The sequence below is a fragment of the Helicoverpa armigera genome, chromosome 18 (assembly GCF_030705265.1).
Source record: "Helicoverpa armigera isolate CAAS_96S chromosome 18, ASM3070526v1, whole genome shotgun sequence".
NCBI classification, from domain to species: Eukaryota; Metazoa; Arthropoda; class Insecta; order Lepidoptera; family Noctuidae; genus Helicoverpa; species Helicoverpa armigera.
The window spans coordinates 7,811,197-7,833,338 of NC_087137.1; the positions used below are offsets into that span (position 1 = coordinate 7,811,197).

The 22,142-nt window shown below is 34.8% G+C and overlaps 1 protein-coding gene across 2 annotated transcripts in view; it reads right to left on the reverse strand.

Annotated features, from left to right (window-relative positions):
* Positions 1 to 21,555, reverse strand: part of LOC110379197 (neuropeptide CCHamide-2 receptor) — a 90,449-nt gene extending 68,894 nt beyond the window's left edge. For both annotated transcript variants that reach the window (XM_064039221.1, XM_064039220.1), the window contains exon 1: positions 21,122 to 21,555. The gene's annotated coding sequence lies outside the window, so the exon portion shown is untranslated. The remainder of the gene's footprint in view (positions 1 to 21,121) is intronic.
* Positions 21,556 to 22,142: the final 587 nt, after the last annotated feature.

Genomic DNA, 22,142 nt, shown 5'->3' on the forward strand with positions numbered 1-22,142 from the left:
CTAGGATAAGAGCACCAATTCATCTTTTAATTTTTAAATAATTTTCAAGAGTGAAGAGAGAGATAAACCTTTTTTCTACATCTATTTGCATTAAAATAATTTAATAGTGTAAGCATAAAATCAGCATTCGTTCGTTCCATACGAATGAGCCATTACAGTCTCAAAGATACATTAGGTAGTATCTTACCAAGGCAAGGCGTATTTGCCTAGATACACACTGTGTTAACCCTAATGGTTTGCAAACATGCTCTGAACAAACGTGGTGGTCGTTCAACTTATGCTATGTAACTATCATTTACAGAAAATGGTGTAATGGTCTTTTATGGAGACCGATATTCTGTGCCTATACTAATCTTTACTTCTAAACTTACCTACTATTATAACACATAGGCTCCGAAACTTTTGAATCGATTTTTAAAATTCTTACGTTGTTCAAAAACCACATTCTTTCCAAGTAGCATAGTATTTTATCCCGGTACGGGCAAAATTTTTCAGGGGACGTGGGTGAAACCGCGGGAAAGCAGCTATTCAGTAACAATAATGAGAATTAACCATACTGATATATTAGGTATCAACGATTCGAAAATAATTCTGTCCAAGGAGATAAGAACATCTTTTGGAATAAGATAATCGTTGGCTTCGAATATGTGAAGTAGTTCTAAACAGCAGGACACAACCAAAAAAATACTGAACTTTACTTTTTTTAACACTAGCTCATAATCGACACTCGAAATCTGGTCTGTTCTGGAGTCCCTGCAGCGTTGTCAAGTAGATTGGCGATACATCCAAGTGATGAGATGTCTCTACGAAGCCGCTACAATGTCCGTCCAAGTACAAAATCAGTAAACAAGGCCCATACCGTTGCATCGAGGAGTGAGACAAGGGGATGTTATTTCCCCGAAACTGTTCACTAATGCAATGGAGGATATGTTCAAGACGCTGAACTGGAAAGGACGTGGCATCAACATCAATGGCGAACACATCTCTCACTTGCGATTTGCTGACGATATCGTCATCATGGCAGAAACGCTGCAGGACCTACAACAAATGCTGAACGACCTGGCTGAATCTTCTCTACGCATCGGCCTACGGATGAACTTGGACAAAACCAAGGTCATGTTCAATGAACATGTTCTACCGGAACCGATTGCGATACACGGCGCCGTTCTCGAAGTTGTTCGGAAATATGTATACCTCGGGCAGACATTGCAGTTAGGTAGAAACAACTTTGAGGACGAGGTGAATAGGAGAATTCAGTTGGGTTGGGCTGCATTTGGGAAGCTACGTCGAGTCCTAACATCATCGATCCCACAGTGCCTAAAGACGAAAGTCTTCAATCAGTGCGTCCTACCTGTCATGACTTACGGAGCCGAAACGTGGACACTGACGGTACGGCTGGTCCACAAGTTTAAAGTCGCTCAGCGGGCTATGGAAAGGGCTATGCTTGGCATTTCTCTGAGGGATCGCATCAGAAATGAGGTAATCCGTCAGAGAACCAAGGTCATCGACATAGCCCACCGAATCAGCAAGCTGAAGTGGCAGTGGGCTGGCCATATTAGCCGAAGAACCGATAACCGTTGGGGTAAACGAGTTCTAGAGTGGAGACCACGCCTCGGCAAGCGTAGTGTAGGACGTCCTCAGGCACGGTGGAGTGATGACTTGCGCAAGACGGCTGGCAGGAGCTGGATGCGAGTAGCCGAAAATCGATCTCAGTGGCGTGCACTTGGAGAGGCCTATGTCCAGCAGTGGACTGCGATAGGCTGATGATGATGATGATAATCGACACTCAAACTCTTGATAAATATCGAAATAATAAATACCTACCAAACAAGTGAACCGATTTATCAATTTAATCGTAGCAAATAATCTTCAATTTCTTTACACTATCATATCATTAGTAAATTAAATAAAACTCATCCATTAGCCGTGCATTAGTTTATTTGACAACACCATTCACGATATTTTGTCCATTAAAAGCACAAAAAAATAAGGCATGATAAATGATAGCTGAGACTTTGACAAACTATCTTCCAAATATGCTGAAAGATTGCTGAAGTTGAGACTTATTTATAAAATACTAGCTTTTCCCGCCGGTTTCACCCACGTCCTGTGAGAACTATAGACTGCCCGGATCATCATCCTCATCATCCTCCGAGCCTTTCTCCCAAACTACGTTGGGGTCGGCTTCCAGTCTAACCGGATGTAGCTGAGTACCAGTGCTTTACAAGGAGCGACTGCCCTATCTGACCCCCTCAACCCAGTTACCCGGGCAACCCAATACCCCTTGGTTAGACTGGTGTCAGACTTACTGGCTTCTGACTACCCGTAACGACTGCCAAGGATGTTCAATGACAGCCGGGACCTACAGTTTAACGTGCCATCCGAAACACAGTCATTGGTGTCTAAGATACACTTAGAAAGTACATACAAACTTAGAAAAGTTGCATTGGTACTTGCCTGACCTGGAATCGAACCCGCGCCCTCATACTCGAGAGGTTGGTTCTTTGCCCACTAGGCCACCACGACTTTTACTTGACTTTTAGACTGCCCGGATCTGAATAAAATATAGATAAGATATAATCTTTTCTCAGGTTTTGAATACATATTGCATTTAAATCAGTTTAGTAGTTTTAGTGTGAAAGCTCGACAGACGGACAGGCAGACAGTTTCTTTCCAATTTATAATATTAGTAAGGACTATAATCCAAGACGGATGAGTCATTTATTTAATTTTTTAACATTTTTCTTTTATTCCATTAGCAAAGTAAACATTAATAGGTACTCGGTACGGTAATAAAATCGTGGGCTTTAAAAGGCTTTTGAAGAAAAACTATTGTCACAAGGGCAAAAGAAATAGGTACTAAATAAATTTCTGTTTTCATATTATCATGACATTTTCTTTTTTATTACTGCGAAGGAATGTATCGTGAGGAAACTCGCGGCCTATGAAAAAATTACCAATAAAGCCTCTTTGAAAACGCAAGTAATTTTTGTGCCTTATATGTTTGAATAGAAGCCTTTTCAGGCCAAAGGCTTTTTATACATAAAACATAACCTATTCATTGTTGATGCATTGGATCGAAAACAAACAAACAAAGTAATAAATTGGTATCAATATGGCTCTCAACTTTGATAAAAATTATATTACTTTGAAAATCACTATTTATGTTTGCCTTAACATGTATGTATAGACAAATATGAATAAATATTGTATTTTTGTGAATATTTATTTGAATAGTTGGAAAATGGGAAAAAAATAAGAAAAGCTCGCTTGCCATCTATTTTAAAATAAAATTGACTTGTAACACATTTCATTTGCGTTTGATACCTACCTACAGAGAAAAATCTTCCACTTCAACGACTTTTGATAGACTGTGTACAAAATACATACTTCAGAGATCGTAAACAGTTGAGATATCAAAGTAATGTTGGTTACATGATCTTACGAATTACGAGTAGTAATAAATATAACACATCGTTAAGTAATTTGGACATGGCTATAAAGAAATATCGGTCATCTGAATTGGAACACCCTTGAATGCTCGAATTACGGAAAACATGACTCAACACTACGATGTTTTTGAATTGTACTGTCAGCATCAAAACTAACTGAAGAATCAAAATTTTCAATAATGTATAACAGCTAAGGGTCATGATTTCTTAAAAAAAACTCATAATGTCAAAATTTACTTATCATCCTAAATGACCTAGTTGGCGCAATGGTCACCATGCCGGATTGCCGATCTGGATGGTCCGAGTCCGTTTCCCGGTACGGTAAACATTTGTGCGATGAGCATGTTTGTTTTCTGTGGTGTGGATCTGTACTTATAAGTATGTAGTTTCTCAGTTGTGTTGGCACCCATAACACAAGCTAAAAAATAGCCTGCCATGGGGTTAACCGACCGTGTGTGAAGGTGTCACAATATATCCTTAACTTAAAAAAAAGAATACTTTGCTAAGTTTGACTACACGGTATTAAGCAGAGTTTGGAAATTAAGATTTGTTCAGCTACTTTTGATTTTGACTGTACTAACATTTTCCATTTGATTTAGATGTTTTGTATAAATCTTTGTTATATATCAATCTAGTTACGCTTCTCTTTTGTTTTATTTATCGTGGGCGTTTGATTTGTAAATTTGTTACGTATATTCTGGTGCGTTTAATACTGAATTTCATAATAGGTTTGAACTTGTTACTAACGTGAATTCTATTTCCTATAAAAATATTTAATCAGTTTAAGAAGTAACATCTACTACTAGCTTCTGTCAGTGGTTTATAATCCAATCTCTCTTCTTCTATTGTTAAACTACTTTCAATATAAAATACGATAAAAAATAGCCTATAACCTTCGTGGATTATTGCGCAGTCGTTCCTGAGATCAGCGTGTTCAACAACTTACTCTATAGATTTATTAAAATAAGTAAAGATAAATTAAAATCTAGCCGATAAATTCCAGCATAAGCTACCGACCTTAAAAATGAAAAGAAAACAGAAACTGTTAAGTATCTAGTAAAATCTACAAAATAAAATTGCTAAACGATTGTTCGAAACTCGAATGAAAACATCAAAGTTCTGTAAGATTGCAGTTGTACTCGTAAAACTTGAATCGAACTTAGCGGAACTTTCAACGTAAGAAAGTTATCTGATACAGAGCATTTTATCTTTCTTGACTTTGTATAAAAAACGATTCATTTTTAACATCCGATGCAAAAAAGGAGTTTTTAAATGGATCAATCAATCGATTAAGACGTAGTTTTATTATTTGAAAGCGGATTTTTCAGCATAGGTTTTTAGATATGTTCAGTTGAAATGGGTTCAGCCGTTTTAAAATAATATAGCAAGGATCACAGTCACAAAACAGCAAAAAAAAATGTGTTTTTGTTCGTTTCGATTCGTAACATAAGGATGGATTGCACGATTTAACAATAATGACAGCTAAGCTATAACCAGCCGTGAAATTGCCGCCCATTGACGAAATTGGCAACCCACCCTAAAAATGTTAAAAACAATTTAAAAAAAAGACGGTCTCAATCACGTCACTTGATTTCACTCTCAAAAGCTCAGAGTTTACTTTTTAATTTTTTCAATTGGAAAAGACAAATCATGGTGTAAAAATCATTTATGTAGACTATCTCAGAAGATAAATTATACGGAAAAGATTGATGAATTGGACAATATAATAAAAGAGAAGGAAAATATTGAAATAACTGTTAGAAAAGATATTGTATGGAAGCAAATGACGAGCCGAGTCGATAAGGAAGCCAAAATATTAATCATGAAATTCCGAGACTAGATGCTGTCTTTATGAAATAATTTAATATGAAAAAAGCTTCCGAAAAAAGAAAGTCAGAAGTCTCTTAATTATAAGGCTGTAAAATTATCCCTACTTAATATTATAAATGTGAAAGTCATCACTCATCATCATCTGCCTAGACATTTTCCCAACTGTGTTAGGCTTCCAGTCTAACTGGATGCAGCTGAGTACCTACCAATGTTTTACAAGGAGCGACTGCCTATCTGACCTACTCAACCCAATACCCCTTAGTAGGACTGGTTATCAGACTTTCTGGCTTCTGCCAACCCATAACGACTGCTAAAGATGTCCAATTGATAGCAGCAATTACACGCCAAAACTATTAAAGCAAAAAAGATAAGAGCCTAATATAGAACCGCCCTTTTTATCCAGGTGCGATAAGTAGCATCCACGGGACACGAGTAAAACCGACTCGGGAAACTACCAGTATCAAATAAAATTCCCTTTAGTCACAAACTAAAATAAAAACACCATGTAACTGGAACTAGGCTTCGAACAGAAACATCAAATAAATAGTAATTACGCCTAAATGTCCTCGGCAATAGTAGCCGTTAAGCCAATGACGTGGAAGACAATAAAATGGAATTGTAACAGTACTATAGCGTAGTATTCACGTATGTGTGTATGTGTGTGTGTGTGTAAGCCATTGATGCCTTTACCCTTAGGCTACGTACCCACTGTGTGAAAATACTACTACTGTTCTCATTTTCAGTGCCTTGAAAACCTGCCATTATAAAAAAATATAAATGATATTGAGTATCCTTTGACTATGTCAAAGTGTCAATTTAAAACATAATCATATATTTCATTAAGATTGCATATACATACATATCATAACTGTATATATCATATATCATATATTAACTACAATAAGCCTAGTCACTGGGCTTCAACTCGCGTAACATTCTAGCGGCTTGCATCGCTCGCAATCGCTCGGGTTCGTACGCTTATCTTGACAATTTCGAAGAAATAATAAGAACAACAGATAAGTCAAGCAAGAAAGCCTAAAACAGCATAATTCATTACTATTTATCGACAATACGAAGTGAAAACCCGCCCTTATCCAATGCTATCCTTACAAATTAGGGTGTCGTCCAAATCGAACTCGGCAAATAAAAACTACGAAACTCGAACAAATCGGTCTTTAGTAGTTACTAGAGGTAGAACTAGAATAGTACTCCGTTAGGGTTGCGACTAATCGATGCCAATCGCTTTACACTCGATAGCAATAAATCTGGATTAGTTACAAGAATCTTAGGTAATACAAACAACTGAAGACCGTATTTCACTTAGAATTTGTCGATCACAAATATTTTCGCACTTCTTAGAAAGGTTGTTTTAGTTGTAGTCTAGTATTTTTTTGCTAGAACGAATATTTAATCTATACCAATATTATAAAGAGGTAAACTTTGTTTCTTTGTTTTTCTTGTAATGGATAACCTCAAAAACTACTGAACCGATTTTAAATATTTTTTCACCATTAGAAAGTTATATTATCTGCGAGTAACATAGGCTATATTTTATCCCGGTACGGGCAGTAGCTCTCACGGGACGCGGGTGAAACCGCGGGAAAACGGCTAGTTTAGGATAATGGCTAAGCTATAACTGGCCGCTGGGTCAATCCTTAGATGGGTGATCTTGTCATGACGAGTTTCTCCATGAAGTTTCTAGTAGATATCAGATTCACACAGTTAGACTGAAAACCAACCCCAAAAAAGTTGTTAAATGCCTAGGTACATTATTTATCTTCTTAAATTCCTTAATCCGTAACTGCTAATCCAATACCAATTTTCTATATAATGAAATAGTCCTGTTTAAAGCCAATATAATCTTTGGATTGTCCACTGCGGTTCTTTTAATTCCGTTGCAGCCATAAAAGTACCCTTCAAAGTAATTGAAGAAGATTGTGAAAACACTATTCAAGTCTTCAAATAGGAATTCTTTAAGTAGCTACTCCACGGCTTTTCTAATCTCCTGGTATTCGACCTAGTTCTACTTTTTTCTCTCTACAACTTTGTTTTATTGTAAAATGTAAAATTATTCATCTATGCTGAGCATTCGTGAACGTCGGATGTTACGTAGATTAGTTTTGTAAAATGCTGTAAAAAACTTTTGTTGGAATTAATAAAGGACTTAAAAGATTTGTTCATTGGATATGATATAAATTGAAATAATGTTGTAAGGCGAGGAGCTCTTGCGGTTTTAAACTAAAATGTTTGATAAACTGATAATTGTTCTTCAAACATCAAAAGGCAAAAGACTAAGGTAAATTGTTTCGGTCCAAGCTAGATACAAACAAAATCGCGGGGACACTCAAGCAATAAGTTATACTATCTATCTTCGCCTAAATATGTCTGTCTACTGCCTTTACCTATATGTAAAAGTATAGTAAACAGTTGTGTACGTAATATAATCATAAAGAAACATAAACAAAACTAAACATCATTATCCATTAAACGATAGAAAAGCATTTCATCGCATAAACTCTAGAACACCGATAAATCATTCACGCCAATCAATGGAGCAAGGTTATCAATCGGCGAATCAATCTATCAATCGCATGTGCTTTAACTATTACCAATGTGTGCTGAATATTAATATTATAAACACAAGGACTAATTGTTTGCTTTGTGTAAGCATTTCTAACATTCCTAGTAGTGCAAATACATAAGTAATTATATCTAACTAGCTTCCGTCTGCGGCTCCGCCCGCATGGTGTGTTGATAATAATAGCCTATGTGTTAATCCAGGGTATCACTTATCTACATACCAAATTTCAATAAATCGGTCGAGCCGTTTTTGCTTGAAATAATAACAAACATACATCCATACATTTTCACAAACTTTTACCTTTATAATATCCATGATAGGATAGTAGGATTGTCCATTAACTCAAGTCCGTATAAAATAACTACTGGCTTCCACCTGTGATTTCAGCCGTATCCCGTGAAAACTACTTAGCACTTTACAACTACTTTTTCTATAAATAGGCCAATGAACACTGAAAGAAATGTTTAATTCGGATCAGTGGTTCCTGAGATAAGCGCGTTCAAGCAAGCAAACTTTACAGATTTATATTTTTTTTATGTAGTAGATCTTTAGTTGAAATACGGCTTATTTGTTATGTTAATGTAATTTTCAATTACCTTCAGTGAGTCTTGAGTCAGCTTCTATAAAAATCTTTTTTGTATTTCTTTACTAAGTATAGGTTCCGAGCCGAAAGTTATCCCATTTATCATCCTGTGAAGATAATCACATTACCTATGTAGGTCATGGAGATTGTGTCCCAACTTCAGATACCTACCGAGATTTGTCTACACTATATTATTATGACGAGGAAAGATTTGTATGGGATGTATGTAAAAAGTACGAAGACTCAGAAAGTACTGCACAAGTTTCGAAAATTATTTTTCCTTTAGAATATATGCATATTTGATTAACATAGACTAATTAATTTCTTGTAAGGCACTTATTCGTTCCAACACGAGCCGAAAGCGAAACCGCAAGAAACAGCCACGATCATAATCTCGATTGCTACATGTAATTCTGAGAGGGTTAAAAAAGGTTATAATTAATTTGATGAAGGGAAAATTGACTTCTGAAGACTTGAGCACTTGATGACTCTGAATACAACTGTATACAAAAGTTATTGTGACTTTAAAACAATAGAATAAAGCAAAAACAAACTACAGAACATAAATCAACTACTTAACATAACTTCGAACTAGTCCGAACAGACAAATAAGCAACATTTCATCTAGAAATTTAATCTCCGGCAAGGCAGGTTATCTATCACTGATTTCAACCGCACAAAAGCTAAAAACGCCCGTAATCCCGGCTTTCTGCGAACCACATTCAGCAAACCAATATAGAACCGCGTAGAACTGACCTATCTGTGAGTTCTATTGATGTAACGGACCTATTTGTGAGTTCTATCAATGTAGTACTCGCCTATTTGCAAGTTCTTTGATAAATTGTGTATTTTTATTGATGGATTTTATCTATTAGGTTATTCAATTTCTGTAGTAGATTTATCGTAATAACGCAAAAGAGATGTGTAAGTAGTTTTATTTTCCGTAAACCAATTTGGTTGGTTTTATTTCTCAGTACATTTTTGGTAGATAATATTATTTTGTTTCTTGTTATATAAATGCGAAAGATAGGGGTTGTGCAGATATTTATTTAATGGCGAATAGATTGTATTTTGTGACGGTTATAACCTGGAAGTCATAGTTTTTATAACTGCTAGTTATACATGGTCGTTGACGACACCGTGGTTTCAGACGAAAGACATCCACTGCTGGACAAAGGTCTCCCCAAAAATTTTCTACATTTGACAGAGTCTAGAATGTCTAGACGTCAAATAAAATTATTCATAGTAAAACGTGCTAACATATCTTTGTGTCTCCACTATTTTCCACCTAGTGATCACACACATTACAAAACAGTTTTCCAAACTATGTCTACTACATCAATTCTTGTGGTTCCACACTAATCCTGTTTAGTTCTTCACATTTACCCCATTTCATGGGTTATTTCCTATGGTACCCACTTACGAAAGTTTAGTGAGCCTCATAATAAATCGACCATACAATAATAAAAAGTTTGGCAAATAAATCTTTATCTTTCCATGCTTCTCATCTTTTCATTCATATAACACGCGGGCGTTTTTATAGTTTTATTAGTTGTAACAATTTGTGGCTTTTGTCGTTTATTGGCCAAGAATTATGTGTCAAATAAATATCATGGCCCTTTATGAGTTGTGTGAGTGGATTATCTAAATAGAACGTTTGGTGGCTATTTTGTTATTTAATAAATGTCGTGCAATAATGGCTGATTTACGATATCGTAATGTGTTGTAGCATTCTAAATTGAATTGAGTATTTTTTTCAAGGTCTTCGCATGAAATTTTAACACACGCACCCTATTAGCTGTACCTATTTGATGGAAGTCAATTTAAAACTTTCTTTTTCATTTGTTATAAGTTTCACCGTCAGTTGCACAAAGCTCCATTAAAATTAAAGCTTCTTTAAATCTTTTGATGACTCTTTCTATGTCAACAAGATAAAAAGTGTCATGCATAGATTTCCCATTTATTCGCAAATCTTTATTAAATTAACGTTTACTTAATTTATTTTAGAAGCCTACTCAAAACATCTGTAATGTTCTATAAAACTGTATAAAAGTATATATTGTTGAAGCAAAGCCTGTATCCCATCAAATGGTTCGTTAAACACACTCATCTCGGGTTGTGCCCACACTAACACATTTCATGTGACCGAGTAAAAATGTCATCTCGGGTCTGTGATAAGCTTTCTATATTGCTTTGCCTCTTTGCTTTTATTTGGCAAAAATTAAAAAATATAGATACCTACAAATTAATGAAATTTCGTGATAAATAAATATACTCGAGCAAAATCATAATCTAGTTGGTTCGGAAAAAAATTGTTTTAGTTATCCTAGTGACATAAAATAGTCACATCATATTTTGAGTATTTTATGAAAAGTCTCAAAATCATGAGACGTAGCCTTCCTCTGTCTCCAGAGCTCCATCTTTGTCAAATTTTATCTCAAATGATACAGCGATTTCAGCGTAAGATCATAGCAAGCACATAATTGCGTTAGTTAATCAATCAAAATTGCATCATCCACACCAATACTTAATGATAAACATTTATCTAGAAAGAAATCTTACATCATTTCTATAATCCCCCCAAATTATGCCATTTATGGTCACAAATTTACATCACCACACATATAAGAGGTCTATAAATCACGATACAATGCTATCATATAATTGTTATGGTAAGTTTTGGTGATAATCGTAAACCATGGCTTGGTTTAGCCATAAAACGTGATTGGCAGACTAAGTTGGTTTAGCTTTGTTAGTGCTTGCATGGTCTATGTATGTAGTACATCAATTTGGTTTGAAATCTGCGCAGTAATTGATAATGGGTCGTAACTGTCATCATGTCTGTAGTTGGTGTCTATCTATCTATATGTATAAAATGAAACCCGTCTTTCCGTTGTCACGACATAACATGAAAACGGCTTGACCGATTTGGCTGAAAATTAGAGAGGAGGTAACTTAGACCCGGGAGAAGGTTTTAGGATAGTTTTTGTCACCATCTGGCTACGGAAAGCTAGAAGGAAAGCTAGTATTTAATAGTTTCTATATTGTTTGTAAAGGAACAACTTCCGGTAGGTACAAGGATAAACATAAACATACCCTGAATTTCACGTTCAAAATATTAGTCCTATAATGTGATAGGTCAGTCAGCTATCGGTTTTCAGTGTTTTACTAAAAGCTTTCTATCGTACAATGGTCATTATCAACTCCGCATAAATTGCATGGACGTTAAGTAGTATAAACTATGTAGGCTGCATTACAATAGCCTTCAGGAGCGGTCATACTTACTCGAAGTACATAAATAAACATCCATCGAGACCTGAAAATGAGCCCTGCATTCTGACGAGCTGTTATGATTCAAACCCACTCTATTCTTGTAATAACTGTAGTTCAAGTTGATTTGAACACACCCTTCTTTTTGCGTCGGTATTAAAAAACACTATTTGCATCCCATCCAACTAAAGGTCTTTTCTCGTAAACAATAAAGTACCAAGGACCTCAAACTTTCGGCTATCATGAACCAGGAGTCCAAAACTTCAAGAGTTGTACCCATTAACACTTGTAATTGGAGTAAAACCACAAGTTTCAAGTGCTATAGTTGGCTATCGGAACTTTATGTAGGACACGACATTGTCGGCCAGTAATGTATATCCTACTAAACTTTGCAGGAACTACTAGTTACTGATATAATATAGTTTCGGTTTATGGTTCCGATAATATGGAATATTGTGGGGTAGTTGATTAGGGATGAATAGGTAAGTCGTGGTGGCCTAGAGGGTAAAGCACCAACCTTTCAAGCACAGGATTCGATTCCAGGCGATTCAAGTGCCATTATAATTTTTCTTTCTAAGTTTGTGTTTACTTTCTAAGTATATCTTGGACACCAATATCTTGGACTGATTTTAAGGTGAAGGAAAACATCGCGAGAAAATCTAGACCATAAAGTCTAAAATCACAATCCCGTATTGAGCAAGCGTGGTGTTTAATGCTCAATCCTTCTCTGTGTGAGAGGACGCCTCTGCACTACACTATTATTTTATATATATATTCACTTAAATTTTTAATAGGTATACAAAATGTCGGCTGTTTGTTTGGCATTAAAACACAATATTCTTGTTCATTTTTGTTTATATTATTCTATATATTATTTATGTATAGATATGAAAAGCATAAAAAGTACATACGAAACTTATCCCCTACAGGTATATAAAAATATATGGAAAAGGTACAAACGAAAATTCGATACAATCCTAATGATTGACTGAATTTATTTACATAGTAAAGTATTCGTGTGCGAGCGAACTAAAATTGGAAAATACACTTAGTTTTTATAAGCTTTTGGCGAATGTAATTTGATTGGTCTATAAAAATGATATGAGATCTGTCTGCACTATCAATATTTTACGATCACAAAATGTATACCTATCACTTGTTGCTAAAATATATCCTACGATATCACGTGCATTTACTTCTAAAGGTATTTCCAGATGAAAATTACACTACTATGTATACAGTTTGTTCGTTTTCTTAAACGCGCTTAGCTCAGAATATCAGTGTTAAGTGGCCTGTTTATTGTGGCAGGCTATGGGGTGGGATAGGCAACTTTTTATGGCGGTGCAAGAAGTCTAACCAAATAAAACCGCTGGTGAAAGCTACTATATGATATAAGACCCAATACTCGGTTATATGACAGTTTACCTTCAAATAACGAGTCGGTAACGAATATGCATATTTTTAAGTATCTGCTTTACGACATTGCATGTTAAAATATAATATCATACCCCGTACCTCCCAATGCAACATAAGTGCATACCCACTATTGTATGAAGATGAAACGGGCATAAATAATCTAGTAGGTTTTGTGTTCCTCACAGTATCTGGAGAACAATATTTTTGGAAAAATAAAGCTCTATTTTTACCTGACTGGTAAGAAGGATTATGTGGTAAGGATTGTTTTTATGCTCCTTTGCCTATTTTTGAAAGAGATGAAGTTCCGTTTTTAAGCGTATAATTGCCAGTGTTAAGAATGCTGTGAAATATTTTGCTTCATTGTGAACTGGTTCATTCTGATTATTTTTCCGACCCAAATATCGACCAATAGAATTGCACCATTCGACGTCACGTGGTACAACCTACATGGTATTATACTGATAATTTTTTGAATATTTTCTCTGGTCGTTGCTATGTCAAACTGACAGGTTGTGGCCGACATTTGGGACGGAAAAATAATCCCCCGAATACCACACGAGCTTCAAAATTCTCTGGCATTTCCCTCAAGGTTCCCTGCAAACAAATAAAGTCGTCAAGTTTTCCAGGAAAAATCACTCGTAAGTGAAAATCAGGAAAAACTACAATCGTACCTTTATTAGATATCCGTATCGTTATTATCTAAAAATGAACTCACTTACTAATAAACTAGATAAGTAGTTCGAATGACGCCTATTTCTGGTATCATTCCACATATTTAAAAACATAGGTCTTTTTCCTGACTTCAATCTACATCCATACCAAAATATCATGCTAATCGGTGCAGTTGATATGTGAAAACGCTCCAGACGGAAGAGTTTATACATTCTTAATTTATATTTTTATAATTTATACGTAAGCGTAAGCGAAACTCATTCACATGTCTCTTGGTTATAAACTTCAAGGTTTTAATGACGTAGGATAGACCCACGTATGACAATATTAATTTCATCTACTTACTAAGCAGCTATAGGTACGTGTTTTCAGTCACAATACCTAATATTGCAAACATCATATCACGAGTTATCAACTAGAAAGAAAACCCCAGGGAACGGTTTTACTCAATTTTGAATTTCCTAGATAGAACCTTGAATTTAGGTATACCCTAAGAAGAGGCAGAAGTTAGTGAGGTTACAAAGTTAGTCTATAATTTACCAAATCCACAGACTTTCTTCCACAGAATCACGATAGGTATTAATAGGTACGGCCTTGCAATCCACCATTAAATCAATAGAACACTAGACGTATCAATCTCCTCACAGCGATAAAATGGCGCCGAAACTGAATGGCTTTCGGAAAGCGTATTTTGCCGCTAAAATGTCGCTATGCACTTTCAGTGTCAATTGAAAGACGGGTAACACATGAATTTGGTGGCCAGTGATATGCGATTGTCATTTGGTTCGCATATGCTTACTACTAATGAATATCGAATTGATGTTCGGTTTTCGAATTTGTGATGTTCGCGTTCAAAAGACCCGGTTTAATCGTTTTAGGGCTATATACAATATTGCATCTGTTATTTTGCTTCCTATAAATAGTAATTTGACATTAATTGTATGAGGCTAATGTTAAACTTATATCTCTAGTAAGGAAATATAATACTTTAGATAGAATATTGCGAACAGTCGTTAATCGATCATGGCTGTTATGAGGTATTGAGGTATTAAGAACAAAATTTTATTATGTTTTTTGTTTCTGACACTACGATATTTGTCACCTATAATAATATTATATCTACGGAAAATTACGTCTCCATTGAAGATTCCAATTTAAACCAATTCCTTGAATCCAGTGTTCAATTATCACGGGAAAAAAATTGAATAGCCTTCTAAGTAAAAGTTTTCATCTTATAGGTAGTCCCAAACTTTTTGTACGTATTTATTACAAATTGAATTCGGAAAGACTAGGCAATCACAAAGACCGAGCCGACCTGTTTATCCTGAAAATTGAAATACTTGGCTGAATTGATGAAGTTTCAAAGCAAAAAAAATACACAGAGGTTAACAAAAGCAAGAATTTTAATTTGCAATCTAGACTGTAATATCTGTTTTTTTATTATTTGATTCATATGATAAAAACTTAACCAATGGTTTAAATCATGATCATTCATCAGCATTTTTATCGTCCCACTGCTGGGCACAGGCCTCCTCTCACACGGAGAAGGATTGAGCGTTAATCACGACGACTTGCTCAATGCGGGCTCGCGTGATTTCAGACTTTATAGTCCAGGTTTCCTCGAGATATTTTTCTTCACCTTTCATTAGTTATTGATGTCCAAGATATACTTAGAAAGTACATGGCCATAATAAGGTCATTAACCATTCACTATCAAATTCTAGTACAAAGAGAATCAATATTCTACTTGTGTAACAGTATCTGACCTCTGCAGCGTAAATTAGCTAATAGTTAATTAAAGTTGGTGCGATTCCAGCTAAAATTGTCTGCGTGATAGTGCAGAGCCTGATGAGTCCTTTGACGCTGGGAATGTAGCTTAGAGCATTAAACCAACGGGAACCGCCGTGAACATATAACTCTCTATGTCAATCCAATGTAAGCGTAGAGGCAATGCAACAAATTGTGATAGGTGACATCTGCATTTTGGTGCCTACGAAATAATGACAAACAAAAAACTTAAACATATAAGTAATATATTTAAGTTTCTCTGCACTAATTATATTATGTATGTTGGTCTTTAAGGAATACTTACTTACTTCTATGGACAAATGTAGCCTGAAAATGAAAGTAAGTAATCTGATTTAATAAACACGACATGTAGATACGAGTGTGAGCTGCTATATAACAGTATCTTTGGAAGGCACGGCTAAGTGTTTCCAGTTGGTTAAAGGATTTTAGTGAGAAAATTACGTTACGTTTTCATCACGCATAGTAAATGTTTCTCGTACTATGTAAATGATTTCAAGAGAGAAACCGGCTTCTGGGGCATGAGATTAAAACTTTATGAGAACCAATGAGATTTTTCACAATAATAAAATCTTAGGTAAATCATTTTCACCGTCAATCATTTTTACATTATTCTCATGTATGTAAGCTATATTACTGTGAAGTTTTGTGTAAATGTGTTCAGTCATTTTTGCGTGAAGAACCAAAACCATTTTAAGTGTGATATGGACTTTAACACGATATGGACTTTAACTATTGATAAGTAGGTACCTATATTTTCCTTTCCATTTTATCATACAAAGCTCTGACCTTAGTCGGTACGGAAACTTGAGCTTATCTAAACTCCTTGTACGTCCTTTGAAAAAAGGTCTTCTCTTAGTAATAGAACAGTAAATACACCTTCATTCCTATATTAAATTCGTCGAAGTATAGAGCAATGTAGCTATAGCTTACTTACCTATATGTTATGTATGTTTTATTCCCATGAAATTAAACCAATCTATAGTTATCAACATAAGACCTTTATCAGCGCTATGCTAACTAAATATGTGTATACAGCTGAACATATCGCCAATTTCCAAGTACTGTTTTCAGCCGTACAATATAAGCCGGAATTCCGAAAGGTACGACTTAGGTACTACTGCCGCCCGCTCGACAATAATCATGTATAGGGAATATATGAAAATGATTCCGAGACATGCGATAGACGCGCTTTCCATACTCTAACAAATGACGATCAATCTCGCACATCTACCACGAGCCGTTTTAGAATTGCACCTTTATTGAAAGCGATTTTTCATCCTGATCACCCACGAAAAGGGAAACCCTACTTAAAATACCCGCTTCAATATAACAATAAGGAACTCTCAAACATTTATAGAAATAGAATTCAAAGCTTCCAGTTCTATTTTAAGGCGACTTTTGGCAATAAAGCAACAATCATGAATTGAGCAAAAGAATTCGTTTTACATAGAAAAACTGCGTTCAGTGAGCGCGAATGATAAAGCTGATTTATAGCCATAATTCGTGCGTTTGTTTGCGTCAAACTGAAAGCTAATTTCAGCTCGCATGTAATTTTGATACTTCATAAAACGGTTAGTGAAATTATTTTTGTCTGTATGTCCGGATGTTGATGCTGTTCTTGAAAACAGCTTGACCTTTTTTTGATGGACTTGAGATATAATTAGAGAGTCGGTAATATAATTTTAAATTTATTTTATTGAAGACGAATTGAGAGCTAATTTGGTCACTACTGAGTGTTCCCGAGCAAATTCTTACAAAGACAATGTGTATATTATATTTACACACCGTACCCCGTTTTACCAGATTTTGTGAAATAAAAAATCTGTAGTCTGTACTAGCAGTTTATTAGATCTAAATTTTTAAACCGTCTTGCTTAATTTGATTTTCAACTGTCTTTGTGAAAACTAGATTATTTAAACTTAAATAGTTTTCAGCACTAAAATGCTGATCCCCTGAGTAATTCACATTCAAGCGCGACACACAACCACCGTTTTTGGGAATTACACTGACGCAAAATCGACTGGCTTAGAAAAGACGGTACGCTTGAGCTTCTCCAAATTGCTATGACTGAAATTTGTATTCTCACTGAATATTACAGCCACTGCATTTAGCTTTGGCAGCTAAAACGCAAATGTGTAATTACAGTCTAAGCTAGTTACCCCAAAACCAACTTACTGCGTTGCCGTGAAGAAAAACCGAGCGGAAAATCGAGTAGTGAGAACGCGGTGCTAATTAAAACGAAATTGTATTGTGCCAGAATGTTCGAAATACAAAACTTTAAATCCTGCTTATCTGCTGTCAATTTTCAAGAGTAAATATAATTTTTGTATTGATGACAGCTGTCAACTGCACATAAAAACGAACAGACCATAGTCTTTGAATAGGCAGCCATAAAGATTATATGAGCAAAAGATTGTTTTATGTGTTTGAATTTAGAATCGGATTAGGCATGTGAACATTGTTGAAATGGAAATTAATGAAACATATCGATATGTTTGGTTATTAACGCACTATTAGTAAAATCAATATTCAGTCACAAATTACAAAATACAGTTAGTTACAAAAACCCCAAGACTTATAATTTGGACGTCAGAAACTAAAGAAAAACCCTCTGAAAAACTGGCCATGGTCATATTATTCGTGTTCATAGAATAAAGATGCTACCTCATTCATCGATCACTAAATGAGTGAACGAAATGACGTTGATTGATAATTTTCTTGATTAGAATCTGTGGTAACTCCCTATGGTAAATTAAAAAGATTGGACTTGTTGGCTTTGTTTGTGCATGGAGAACTAAATGACTAGCGGAGGTGCCATAACGGAATAAGCCCTAGCGCGCCAAAATGCGGGTGTGCGGGGTATAATGGGACGTAATTGTTTTCCCCCTTATACGCCTTCTTTGGACCAGATCACTTTTTGTAATACCAAAAATAGTTGACAAATGTCTAAAAGAACCCGAACGACACGTTAATTCACTCGTAACTGATTGTTTTGGTTTTGCCCGTCGTAGGTATTTATTTATTTAAACACTTACAGCTAGAAGAAACAAAATGAGAGAAATAATATTTTACTCTTGAAGGCCATTTACAAGTTTTTACAAGTAGCTTTTACATAGTGATCAAAAATTGACCTAGAAGAAGGCGCCTGGCCTACCTGCATAATTACGTCTCCACATCTTTCCTTACTCTGTGAATTAGACTTGTTGGTTTTATGTTTAATGGCAATAAGGGTGATTTCTGAACAAGGGAAAATATGGCTCTAGGCATAATTTGTGTTACAAAGTTTTAATTTGTTGATATTATGTGAGCAACTGAAGTAATTACTCCAATATTTTGCTTTTGATGAGCTTTTGTAAAAGTTTTTTTTATGATATCTTTGTTTAAGAGGATGAAGGTATAACGTTAAAATGATGAAGATTTTTTTTGAAGTCTCTGCTTATACCAATTTGTTTTGTTACTTTATTTTATTTCTATACTAATATTATAAGAGGAAAGATTGATAGATTGTTTGGATCGAATAGGCTCCGGAACAATTGGGCTATCATTTTACGGAAGTTTATTTATCAAATTAAGTATTAGTTTTTACGTATATTTATCAAATTAAGTATCAGTTTTTACGTATATTTATCAATTCTAGCATCAGTTTTGGAAAGACTTCATAAATACCTAACTTATTGATGTTAAATAACTAATGTTCTACCGCTTTCGATGTTATATTTATGAGTTCTTAATTTAAAATCGATATGCAGAGCAAGACGGAAATAAGTAGTGGTCTGTTATGATAAAGCTATTTCAGGAGGCAGGTGCAAGGTTCATTTGTACTAATAACTTATCTTGACAAAAGTAGATGGGGTAACTACTAAGATAATAAACCTATTTATGATTTGATTAGAGGTTAATTATAGTGGGCTGTAATTTCCATCATGAGGTTAAGCAACGCTTGGCGCGGTCCGTCTGTGGATGGATGACCAATGACCATCTTGTTTTAAGGAGCTCTTCCGTGTTTCGGAAGACGCGATAAATTGGTGGCTTTCAGCTATCATTTGAACATCGTTCGCAATCTTTACGGGCAGTCAGAACCTAGAAAGTCTGACAACCAGTCTTGTCAAGGTGTATTGGGCTGCCCAGGTAACTGAGTTGAGAGGGTCAGATAGGCAGACAGTGGTACTCAGCTGCATCTGGCAAGACATAGATAAAAGAAAAGCCTAGACAGATAAGTATTTTGCGCTGTAATTTTGCATATAAAAATACAGCTATGTTATCTAAATAAACCAAAAATACTTTTTACAGTCTATTTTGAACTAACTTCATTCTGCCGATTCAAATTCTATTTAGCAGAATTCTAAAAATACATTTATGTTAAAACCATTTTTTTTACCGATTGCAAACAAATCGTTAGTATGTCTACTATTTGTTTTTATAAGACATACGTTTTTGCGGGAAATAGGTATTTGTGTGTAAAACCAAACTGATTGATTTATTCAGGCAGATTTTTTCAAATACACATAAACTATGCTATACTGGTCATGCGAATGGAATACCTGGGTTTCTAAATTCTATGTAAGAAAATAACTTCCAACTACTTCAGTTGAAAATGAAAACTATTTTCAACTTTAACGCGTATGGAAAAGAGTCCATTTTTAAATAATTGTAGGTCATTAACTTCACTCATTGTCATCGGAAAATACCAATCTTTCATCATACTCATATTTTTGTATGACCTAAAATAAAACTATTTTTCAAAAACAAAAAACGACTATCATCACTTGCGTGGGCCTAAAATGCTGCTTTGTTTCGAAAGCGCTGACATTTTTTTATACCTACTGGGAAATATGAGCTGAAATATTTTGTGAAAACAAAACACTATCATATATTTCTGGGAGGCCTAAAATGCTGCTTTATTTCAATCGTCATTTAAAAAAATATTTGAATGATATTAACAGAAAATATTTGTTAAAACAGAAGACTATCACATTAGTTCTTCGTAGACCTAAGATGTCGCTGTATTTAGAAAAAAAAATGTAAAAAAAGATTGGCTAGTTATTAAAACAAGCGCGTTCCAGTAAACGCAGCAATCCAGTAAAGTAGGCCAAGTGCAAGGCGCTCTCTACCAGTGAAAAGTAAAATAATATTTTTATTTTAAATACTGCGTTACAAGGAACGCAATCCAGTGTTATTTTCTACATATTTATTGAAATTACGTGATAAAAAGAGGCGCAGACATATTTGAATTATAAATTGAAATGAAGCTATCAGTAGATGTAGTAATTTGTGAATTTATAAACGTCTTAATTTTCTTAAACGTGTGTAATAGTAATTTATGTTACTGAGTAGTGATGTACTAAAATAATATTACTGTCGGCTAGTAAGTGAATAAATATTTTTTTCATTACTCAGAAATGCGATTTTAAATTCTTTTTTAACTAAAATAGTATGTGTGTTAAATAGTAATAGATAAATCTGAAAAAAAAATCTAAAAGAATATGAAAAAATAACTTTATCACTTACCAAATGTCACGTCAGATTCGAAGCATTAAAATTTTCCGAACCGTCGACTCCACGGTGTCGTCCGCATCATAAATCATCTAAAGCCAACAAACTTTCCTCACTTCAACCCAAAATAGCAATTAAAGTACCTACATTCAATTAATATTCAATTACGAGATCAAAGACATTAATATTATTATTTAGATTTTTTTATCGATAAAATTTGTATAAACGTCACTCACTTAAAACACGCACATCACTGTTTTATTTTTTTAATATTTCATATTTAGAATACTAAACAAAACATTTGACAGTCGAACTTTCTTTTTCATAAAACTCACAATTCGAACGCAAATTCAAAAAACATTCGATGTTCAAAAAAGTATCGAAGTCTCGCTGCGTTCAAAGTTGCGAACAATTTGACGCGCCATAACAGAGGCGGCCACGCGGCCGAGTCTCACAGAATAGACTGGAGTTAGCAACTCGTATTCCACACGAAATTGGAGTAATGCGCATGGTTCGACTAAGATCCGACGTAAAAAGCGAAGATGAACGTGGAAGGCTTTCTCACTGAATGCACCCTTTCTATTGTGCCAGTCATAATGCGAGGTAGATGATTAGCCGCGCGTTTTTCCGTTCGAAATTTAAAATTCCATGGAAAAGTCGTTATTTGAAGGTTACGTAAACTTTTTTATGTTCGGCCGTTGACTGATGATAATAGACCATTTTTAAAACGTTTTTGAAACATTACATACGTTCTAGAATTTGATGGATCGCGTCATTAATGTAGGAATATAATCGAACTGTCATATTAAAGTATAGAAGTTTGAATAATCACTAAAAGAAAAATGTTGAGGTGTGTTCGTTATTATTTATAGTTACTGATATTGTAGCAATATCTTGTTATAAAGTATTGATGTGACTGAATATTATAAAATTCGACAGAAATATCTATGATTTACAATATTTAAGTAAATTCAAATAAATATGTTGATTCATTGTATTACGTCTCCGTCACAAAAAAAAATCTTACAACTCAGTA